The sequence below is a fragment of the Ovis aries genome, chromosome 14 (genome assembly GCF_016772045.2).
Source record: "Ovis aries strain OAR_USU_Benz2616 breed Rambouillet chromosome 14, ARS-UI_Ramb_v3.0, whole genome shotgun sequence".
NCBI classification, from domain to species: domain Eukaryota; kingdom Metazoa; phylum Chordata; class Mammalia; order Artiodactyla; family Bovidae; genus Ovis; species Ovis aries.
Genome location: NC_056067.1, coordinates 44447962 through 44458225, shown reverse-complemented (window position 1 = coordinate 44458225; position 10264 = coordinate 44447962). Strand labels below are relative to the sequence as shown.

The 10264-nt window shown below is 44.6% G+C and overlaps 1 non-coding gene across 1 annotated transcript; it reads left to right on the top strand.

Annotated features, from left to right (window-relative positions):
* Positions 1–9836: 9836 nt before the first annotated feature.
* LOC114118157 (U6 spliceosomal RNA) lies at positions 9837–9942 on the top strand. Its single transcript, XR_003591700.1, has one exon. It is a non-coding gene; the product is annotated as a U6 spliceosomal RNA (small nuclear RNA).
* Positions 9943–10264: the final 322 nt, after the last annotated feature.

The window sequence follows — 10264 nt, the reverse complement described above, 5'->3', positions numbered from 1 at the left end:
GCACCTGCCACCGGCACCATGATGCGGGCTGGAGCTCTCCTGCTGCTCTGCGCTGCCTTGCTCCTCATCGCAGGTGGAAGTGAGTGGCTGCGACCTGGGCACCCCAAGGGTTCCGACACCTTCCCAGGGCAGCACTGAACATGTCGGGGGCAGGAAGGGAATAGGGCGTTCTGATGAGTATCTTTCAGGGAGTGTCCCCTTATCTTTCTGTTTCAGAGTGTGATGACATCTGCCCACCCTTGAGGGACACGGTTGACCTGTTCATATCGGGAAGACATGGGGCCTATATTGAACAAGTTGAAAAGTATAACAAAACCTCTGATGTACCGGAAACTGCCGATACCCTAAAGAGCTATGCTGATAAGAGTTTGACAGCCGAGGATAAGCAGGATGCTCTCAGTGCTCTGGTGGGTCAGGCTGTGTGTAAATGTGCCTGTGGGGCCTGTGTGGGGGTGGGGATGTCAGGGACCTGCTCAGGGCTCTGGGAAGTGGGGGGATCATATCCTCTCCACCCTGGCCCTTCCCTGGCAAACTGAGAGCAAAAAGATCCTCATGAACGAGGAGGTAGAGAGGATGTGGCCGACACCCACAGGGTGGGAAAGGATCCTGCAGGAAAACTCAGTCCAGCCCTGGAGTTCTTGAGCTGGCCCTGACTGCTCAGCTCTGCCTGGTCACAGGCCTGGGACCCTCCAGGCCCTCCTGACTCTGTGGTGCCACCTCCTTTGGAGTTAGGCCCTCAGCACTGGCCTCCCTAACTCCAACCTTTCCAGCACAGGAACCTGAATCTGCTGCAACCCATTAGCATTGAGTCCTTCCCTTCTGTAAACATCAGTTCTTTCCCTTACTGCCTGAAAGCCTTCTCTATTCCACCTAAACCCAACACTTCTCCTTATTCCCTGGGCCCCAAAGGGGAATTTATGCCTCACATGTCCTAAGAGGAATCTTTTTCCAAAAGCTGCCCTCCTGCCTTCCCCAGGCCTGGGATGCCTCGAGGATCAGAGTCAATCCTCTAGAAATAGACAGCAGCCCCAGCTCACCACAAAGAAAGAAAGCCCATGGTCTGTGATGAAGACTCAGTACAGTCCAAAAAAAAAGTATCAACAACCATCAAAATTAGGATCTCTAAAAAATCAAAACAGTTGAGAAACCTGTATCACTTTTCAAGAAAAGAAATAAGATGGGGCGGTCCTAAGATGGTGGAGGAATAGGACGGGGAGACCACTTTCTCCCCCACAAATTCATCAAAAGAACATTTAAACGCTGAGTAAATTCCACAAAACCACTTCTGAATGCTGGCAGAGGACATCAGGCACCCAGAAAAGCAGCCCATTGTCTTCGAAAGGAGAAAAAAAAAATAAAAATAAAAAAATAAAGGTCACTGTAAACGAAAAAAGAAAGAAAGAAAGAAGACACAAATTACAATAAAGTAAAGAAGAGATGTCTTTATTGGTTCTACATACATAAAAATAAGGAGAAAACATTATGAACAAATTATGCCAATTAATTGGATGGCTTAGATGAAATGGACAACTTTCTTAAAGATAAAAATTATTAAAAGTGACTCAATGCAAAAGGAAAGATAAATTTTAATTAAACCATCACAAACAAAAAGTTCTAGGCCCATAGATCTATAGTGGTGAATGTCATAAAATATTAAAGAAATAAAGACAATCCTCTATAAATGCTAAAATGAACGCCAAACAAACCTTCCTAACTCATCTGTTGAGGCCAATATTCTCTTCATCATATTTTCAGGAAAAAGATATTATAAGAAAAGTAGAAATTCATACCCTTTGTAAAAATATACTCACAAAATATTAGGAATTCAAATCCAGCAACATATAAGAGAAGTGGCACATAAAGACAGAGTACTATTTATCCAGGGAATACATGATTCATTTAATATTCAAAGTCAATCAAGGTAATCCACCATATTAACAGAATAAGGGAGAAGAGTCTTATGATCATCTCAATTGAAGCTGAAAATATGTTTTGACATAGTCAAAATATTCATAATAAAACATATCCATAAACTAAGATAAAAAGAAAGTTCTTCAACATGACGAGCTGCACCTACAAAAGACATAATAATGCAGGGGACACAGGTGGGATCCCTGGTCCAGGAGGACTCCACATGCCATGGACGACTAAGCTCGTGTGCCATGACGACTGATCCCAGACTCCAGAGCCCACAAGCCACAACTAACGAGCCCATGCACCACAACTACTGAGGCCCACACACCCTACAATTGACATAAAAGTGAAATATTGAATGCCTTCCCCCCAAAACTGAGACAAAAGCTAAGATGCCCACTTTCATGAATTTTCTGGAACTGGCAGTACTGACCAATGAAGCAAAAAAATTAAAAAGAAACACACACTGAAAAGGTGGAGGTAAAAGTGTACAAAAAACATCAAAACATGCAGGAAAAAAACTGACGGGCAGATTAATGGATAAGGAACTTGTGGTACATATACAAAATGGAATATTACTCAGCTATAGAAAGGAACACATTTAAATCAGTTCTAATGAGATGGATAAACCTGAAGCCTATTATACAGAGTGAAGTAAGTCAGAAAGAGAAAGACAAATACTTATTAACGCATACATATGGAATTTAGAAAAATGGTACCAACAATCCTACGTGCAGGGCAGCAAAGGAGACACAAACACAAAGAACAGACTTTGGGACCCAGTGGGAGAAGGGGAAAGAACAGCATTGAAATATACACACTACCATATGTAAAACAGATGACCACTGCGAATTTGATGCATGAAGCAAGGCACACAAAGCTGGTTCTCTGGGACAACCTAGAGAGATAGGATGGGGAAGGGGGAGGGAAAGGGGTTCAGGATACGGGGGGACACATGTATACCTATGGCTGATTCATGTTGATGTATGGCAAAAAAAAGTTACAATATTATAAAGTAATTATCTTCCAGTTAAAATAAATATATTAATTGAAAAATCAACATCATTAAGCCTTTCAGTACAACAGTAATAAAAGAAAACTTCCTCAATCTAATAAAAGGCATCAAAAATAACAAGGAAGACTTCAGTTAACATGGCATTTAATAAACAAAGACCAAATTTTTCTCCCAAGATTAAGAATAAGCAAAGATACTAATGCATATATATAAAATTTAGAAAGATGGTAATGATAACCCTATATGCAAGACAGCAAAAGAGACACAGATGTAAATAACAGTCTTTTGGACTCTGTGAGAGAGGGCGAGGGTGGGATGATTTGGGAGAATGGCATTGAAACATGTATATTATCATACATGAAACAAATCGCCAGTCCAGGTTCTATGCATGAGACAGGGTGCTCGGGGCTGGATGACCCAGAGGGATGGGATGGGGAGGGAGGTGGGAGGGGGTTCGGGATGGGGAACACATGTACACCCATGGCGGATTCATGTCAATGTATGGCAAAACCACTACAATATTGTAAAGTAATTAGCCTCCAGTTAAAATAAATAAATTTATATTAAAAAAAGAATAAGCAAAGAGGCCTGTTTTTCTATTTCTGTTCAACATTGGACTGAAAACTCTCACAACTGAAAAACAGCAAGAAAAAATGAAAATGAAGTACAGTTGGAAGGGAAGAAATCAAACTCTCTTCATTGACAGAAAATATTAAATATAGAGAGCAAATTATAATATACAGAGAAAATCCTAAAAATCTACAAAAACATCATTATCTATATAAGTGATTTGAAGATATTGCAAAATACAAGTTAAATGTACAAGCAAATACAAAAAATCAAAATACAAGCAAAATAAAAATTAAGCACATTTGGAGAACAAGATGGCGGAGGAGTATGTGGACGTGGAGTACATCTCTCTCCACAGATACATCAGGAATACACCTTCAGACACATAAGTGCTTGCAGATGCACCAGCTGAGAGCAGACAGGAGTACCTGAACCACTGGAAAAGAATATACAGAACCACGCAAAACTTGGTAAGATGAAGGAACTAGAGGGAAAAGTTCTTTGGGAGATACATGCTAGCTCAGGTGAGCAGCCACAGGTAGCTAGAAGCCTCCACAGGAGGCTCAGGCACCAAAACACCACAAGGGAATTTCTGGCTTGTAGGCACTGAGACCATGTCAGTGGAAATGGAGCTCTGAGCCAGAGCAATGGCATCAAAGTGTGATAAAAAGGAGGTGATGTGACCACAGGCCATAAATGTTATAAAGCCTTCCTGAGAAGAGACTCTAAAAACAGGGGCTTTTTTCCATATTCCTTAAACAGAACTGACATGACTCCTAGAGGTGTGGGAGCTAGGAAATGCTGCCTTTCCTGCCGAAGATTAAAATTCTACTCCTCCAATGCTAGCTCTTCTCACTAAAAAAGCAATCACATAGGTCAAAACACTGGCCTACTGCACTGATGCAAGTCCCCTATTGTGTGCAAGCTGACTGGCATGATATGGGTATACTCAGTAGCAGAAGAGGCTGGATGTGCAGGCGGACTGCACTTGCATATTACAGGTGCTATAGGCTGGAGCAAAGGTTCATGTGCGTCACATATCCCATGACTGCATGATTTATTACCATGTGGCATACTGCACTATGCATGTGAGTGGGCAAGGCAAAGTGGGGGTCAGGGAAGTAATAATTACCAAGAATTTCAGAACCAAAAACTTGAAAATAACTCCCGCCTCACTGTAGCAATCCTGGATTTTTCCTATGGCAGCTTCTACTGAATCAGTAGCATTGACCACATCCAGGAATAGGTCCAACAGTGTCCTGTTTCCAAAGGACATTGTGCTAAATAAACACACCATAAAACACAGGGCAGGCTTCTGCTAAAGGTAGAGACAGAAAACACCTTGTCAAAAGAATCACCAGGTCAGAAAGTTCCTGTTTCCCACTGCTTGATAGGAACTCACACATCCAAAGCTTCCAGACTCACCTCCCACAGAGACCCACCCTCTCCCAGGACTGCTTACATCCCAGACAGAAAACCTTCCCTATGAGGCACTCCCAGTAGAGAGAGTAGCAAGAAGGGTGAGGCCTGGAGACCACTCTACCCTTGGCCACCATCCCCAGGCATATCAGACTGCTTCCTCCCTTCCAATGAGCACCACTACACCCAACAAACTATCCCTCAAGGTGTGCACAGCGAATGACCCTTCCAATTCCACACCACCCACTCCATTCAAAGACTGAAAGCCTCAGGAGTTTCTACAGGGCTCCTGGGAACTGATCTGCCACCTGCCCTATGAATCTGCCCCTCAAAGCAGCTTGGACAGGACTGGGAAGGATGCAGTGAGACAGCATGGGGCAAGGATCAGGAGGGCCAACTGGACCCTCCTTCCTACCCTCATGCATCTCAAAGGTGAGCTCTCTAGTTACCATCAAGGCCAGCACAAGTAGTGCTCCCTTCATGGAGGCAGCAGACTGAGTGCTCTGCTCAGAGCAGGGTTTCTGCCGCTTCATGAACCACTAGCTCCCTGACCCCAGCCCACATCCCTCCCAGGAGCTCCACAGGCCTGTCTGCACAGGTGGTTCTCTCAGCCCTCCAAGTGTCTACTGTAGGAAGCCCTTCCTACTCTGAGAGCAGAACTCCTAGAGAACTTGTGGTAGTATCTTTCCCAAAGACCAAGTGGAGTTGACATTTCTAAGTGACTCCATTTGGAGCCAAGTGCTCTGTTGTCCCAGCCCCAACTGGGACACCTGTTTCCCTGGTCATCCTTCCCCCAACTTATCCTGGCTCCAAGGTCAGCACTCTCCCAGACTGAGCAGATGGAATCACAGGAGGCCCAAGGACAGGTCTACACTACTACCAGGTAGAAAAAAGGTCATCTAGAATCCTTCCTTTTTCCCCAAGTTTAAGTCCTAGAGATAAGAATGCAGCACTGGGCGTTCCTGTATCCCCCAAATATCTTAACATCTGCAGTCTCCAGACTGGACCCCGGGCACTAGTGGACAGCAGCCTTGGACTCCAAATCATTCCGACCTGGGAACTCTCAGGACTTGAGGCCACGTGGATTTTCTCAGGTGCTGCTAATTCTGTAACAACAGATCACACCACCAGCTTTTCTCAAACCCTTAACGGAGCAAGTTCCTGGTACATTCTTGATGCCCAGTGTCTCCAGTCTTGGCATTTTTCTTGGTTGTCCCACCCTCCTCCATAAGTGAACCTAGTCTCAAGAAGTGCTTGGACTGTAGTCTATCCAGAAACTCAGAGAGAAGCTGTAAAGTTGTGGTGTTTGCCTCCTGTGTCAGAGACTCTGAGGTCCACAGCTCTCGAGGACACTGGAGATAGGAGGTCTAAGGCCCAGAGGGCTGGGTCCACCAGAGGTGCCACTCTGTGCGTGAAAACTCTCTCAAGAGCCAAAGTCAACCTTCCACACTAGGAAAACAGTTTGTTGGCACAAACAAGATAAGATGGACCTTGAAAACTCTAGGAGAAAGTTTAAGAAAGCTCCCAATTGCCAAATTGGAAACAGTTTGAAGACAAAATAAATAACAGAATTAGATGATAACGCAGAGTATAAAGTAATATGTATGAGTCCATACTCATATAAATAAATGACTAAATAAACAAATGTGGGAGAAGAAACAACCATTCCTTAAAGAAACATCCTGAATAACACAGATAGATCATCCCTGCAAGGAGGAGGAAATTACTGCCATGATCACCTGATTGTGGGCTAGCCTTAGTAACTTATTTCCAAAGAGAAGAGGAGGGGAAGGGAAAAACAGTGCAGAAACTGGACAAACACAATATAATGAACTAATCAAAAGCGATATTCCCAGTGGTAAGACCCTCTGCTGTCATGTGTACCCTGAGGTAATGGGACAGGGTGATTCACCTCTGTGGTGTTTTCCTCAAGACCAAAGGTCTGAAGCGCACTCTACATTATGAGAACAGCAGCAGCCATATTCCGCTTGGAGGGCCTTCTACCATCCCTGGCCAGTGCTCCTCAGGACTGCCAAGGCCATAACAGACAAGGAGAGAATGAGTAACTCCACAGAGCAGAGGACACGGGGGACACATGACAGTGAATGCAGTGAGTATAGGTTGTGGATTAGATCCCGGAAATCAAAGTGACATTAATAGACAACCTGGTTAAAACCAAATATACTGTGAGGTTTATTCAATTCAGTCACTCAGTCGTGTCCGACTCTTTGAGACCCCATGAACTGCAGCACGCCAGGCCTCCCTGTCCATCACCAACTCCCAGAGTTCACTCAAACTCATGTCCATCGAGTCGGTGATCCCATCCAGCCATCTCATCCTCTGTCGTCCCCTTCTCCTCCTGCCCCCAATCCCTCCCAGCATCAGAGTCTTTTCCAATGAGTCAACTCTTAGTATGAGGTGGCCAAAGTACTGGAGTTTCAGCTTTAGCATAAGTCCTTCCAAAGAAAACCCAGGACTGATCTCCTTTAGAATGGACTGGTTGGATCTCCTTACAGTCCAAGGGACTCTCAAGAGTCTTCTCCAACACCACAGTTCAAAAGCATCAATTCTTCGGTGCTCAGCCTTCTTCACAGTCCAACTCTCACATCCATACATGACCACTAGAAAAACCATAGCCTTGACTAGACTTTGTTGGCAAAGTAATGTCTCTGCTTTTGAATATGCTATCTAGGTTGGTCACAACTTTCCTTCCAAGGAATAAGCGCCTTTTAATTTCATGGCTGCAATCACCATCTGCAGTGATTTTGGAGCCCAAAAAAATAAAGTCTGACACTGTTCCCACTGTTTCCCCATCTATTTCCCATGAAGTGATGGGACCAGATGTCATGATCTTTGTTTTCTGAATGTTGAGCTTTAAGCCAACTTTTTCACTCTCCTCTTTCACTTTTATCAAGAGGATTTTTAGTTCCTCTTCACTTTCTGTCATAAGGGTGGTGTCTTAGTAATCATCTAATATTGTTTCTCAGTTTTGATAAATATTTGTAACTTTTCAATAAATAAAAAATTATCCCAAATTAAAATTTTATTTTATAAACAGCTTACATAAGAAAAGGGCTACATGTGCTACATTCCTCCACTGAACCTGACCAGCTCTTCACCCTGATGTCACTGAATGTCCCCACAGTCCGGGGACTTCTCAGAGGATCCTGTGGCACCCTTGGAAGGGCACTGGGCTGGATCCATAGCAGCCACCTGTGTTACTCAGCATTCCAGGCCCTGGCTCCTCTCCTCACAGCACTGCAGAGGGCATTGGAGGCAGTGTCATCTGAAGGACAGGAAGCACGGGATACGTGGGCAAGGGTCCCACCACACGGAAGTCCTGCTGCCACAGACAAAAGAGCCAGCATGTGCAGCCTGGGCCTTGTGGTGTTCACCCTCCTGCCCAGGAACCTCTGAGACACATCTGCAGCCACCTGAGCCACTCGTGGGGTGACCTTCAGAGAGGTGGCCCCCAGGCAGCAGGAGCCATGGTGAGAAGAGGCTCCATGAAAGTCAGCTGACACTGCAGCTCAGTACTTGGTGCCTCTTTGCCAAAAGCAGTTGCTGGATGTGAATCTTATTTGGTAAAGGGTCTGACTGTGATCATGCCTTGTGTCCCAACTCAGTTCTGGCCCTCAGCAAACCTTATTTCGCCACAGGTGACCCAGAGAAAGTTCAGTCAGATGCTTCCAGAGAAAAACTACCTGATTCTGCTAGCCAGAAAGTCATAGAGAGATGGAAGCAAGCTTTGGGTGCCAAGACAGAAATAACAGGATGGAGCCAAGCCCCAAAGGAAAGGCCCTAGATCTAGCAATAGCAGAAGTCATTAATGCAATGAAGAGCTCATGGATAAATGCACTGCTTTAGTGTTACCATCATAACCAGGAAGTTTCTTCACAATTTCTTACAAAATAATGTATAACAGTGACTACTAGTCCAAAGGTATAATACATTTATAATCATCCTTAAGCTGGCCATGCTCATGGAATCAGAACACAGGATACCCAGCTGGGGTCTCAAACATAGGCTTCTGAAGGGGTCCACATGGAATGGGAAAATGTTCTTTTATGTGCCCCAAGGGGGTAACCCCAGAAGGCTACAGGACTCAGAAGATCCTGAGGAGCACTCAAAAGACAAAAAGAGTTGACAGAAACACAGCTTACACGCTGAAAGAAAGCCAAGAAAACACACACATGGATTTATCATGTCCATTCCCAGATTACTGAAGTAACTGCAAACTCACTATTTTGGATAAACAAATATGCCCCACTTGTGAAGCCTGCAAAACTGCACACAGGCCCCTGTATCTGGGCAGCCAGGGCACAGAAACTAGCATGGTCAACACAACAGAGCCAGGTGAAGAGGCCCTGCTGATGACAGCAGGGCAAGGGCAAGCCCAGATACCAGGACATCACCACTGCCTCCACCACAAAGGCAGCTCTGAGCAGACACACAGGACTGGCCTAGGTTCAGGAGCATCTTCCACACTCAATCCATGAGGAAACAGCCCATCCTACATTCTTTCAGGAGAGGCACAGAAGGAATAATAATAAATCAGAGAAATACCAAAATGATTTTGGCCTAGCTGTTCCAGGGAAACTATTAGAGCAAAGCCCTAAAAGATTTCTGAGGAAGCCCAGAACTAAGAGCAACCCTGATGAGACTTCCCTGGCGGTCCAGTGGTGAAGAATCCATCTTCCAATACAGGAGACACTGGCTGGATCTCTGGGTGGGAAATTAAGATGCCACATGCCATAATGTAACTAAAACTTGTGTGCCACAACTAAAGAGAAGGCTGAGCGCTGCGACAAAAGACCGCACATGCTGCCACTACAAAGATCCTGTGCACCACAACGAAGCCCCAGCGGAGCTGAGCATGAATAAATAAACAGATTTACAGAAGACGGAGACAGTGACAGTGCTTGCTTCAACAGCACATATAATAAAACTGCAACAACACAGAGAGGATAGCATGGCCCCTGCACAAGAATGACATCTAAATTTGTGAAGCATTCAATATTTTCTCATGTGTATAATAGACAACTAGCAAGAAGCTGCTATATAGCACAGACAGCCCAGCCTAGCTCTCTGACAATCTAGAGGGTTGGAGTTCAGGAAGCGAGGTTCAAGAGGGAGATGATATATATGTATGTATAAAAGATCTTCATGATCAAAATAATCACAATGGTGTGATCACTCACCTAGAGCCAGACATCCTGGAATGTGAAGTCAAGTGGGCTTTAGAAAGCATCACTATGAACAAAACCAGTGGAGGCGATGGAATTCCAGTTGAGCTATTTCAAATCCTGAAAGATGATGCTGTGGAAGTGCTGCACTCAATATGCC